We start from the raw sequence: 886 nt of genomic DNA, 5'->3' as shown, positions 1-886 counted from the left end.
GAACATGTGTCAGATGTGTGAGCTAACGCTGATGTGACAGCAGCTCATGGATTCACTCTCATTCCTGCTGCTGCTCCTAATGATGAATGTCTGACTTCATGTCCTCATTAATCACAGAGCTGATTGTTCAGTGTTTAGTTGTTGCTGCTGAAATGCCGTCCCTGTTTCCACTGATATTGATCCTGTTCAGTGACGCGTTTCATATCAGTGAATATGTTCTTTAGGACGTCCACTGACATGTGTAAGTGTCCTGCTGGAAATCACTCAAATCATCCATGAAATCCATGAAAAATCCTTTTAGTGTTTCTAACTTCACCCTCTGTCCTCTCTCTCTCTCCATCCTCCTCACTGCTTCTTTCATTGATAATCACACAAACATCGTATTCAGCTACAAAACAACACAATAATATCATCTGATGATCATTATTATGAGAGCAGGATCCATATTTGATATCAGAGTAACACACTGCTTGGTTATGTGCAGTCATCATCAGTGACTGTGGGTCAAACAGGAGCTCTCTGATTGGTTGCTGACCTTGGTCACCTGTTTCTGTTGCTCTCTCTTTGCTGTCTCCATCCTTTCTCTCCCTCTCTGTCTTTGTACGTCACTCAGGTCCAATGGAAACAGTGACCTTTACAAACCAATCAAAGACAAACTGATCCATGTCAGGTTATAACAATATATAAGTGAAATCAGATCTGATATCAGCAGCTCTGAGTTCATCCATAATTATTGTCCAGTGATGAGATTTCTGCTCCGTTTGGTAACAGTCAGCAGGTTTTTCCTGCGTGTGGACGTGAACAGTCGTACCTGACAGCAGGTAGCAAACAGAGATCATCTTTCCAGCTGGAACTCTTCACTGAGCTGAACTCATTCAAAATGTTC

Source organism: Pundamilia nyererei, unplaced genomic scaffold, assembly GCF_000239375.1.
Source record: "Pundamilia nyererei isolate P.nyererei 1_Seehausen unplaced genomic scaffold, PunNye1.0 scaffold03668, whole genome shotgun sequence".
Classification (NCBI taxonomy): domain Eukaryota; kingdom Metazoa; phylum Chordata; class Actinopteri; order Cichliformes; family Cichlidae; genus Pundamilia; species Pundamilia nyererei.
This window is presented reverse-complemented; position numbering follows the sequence as displayed.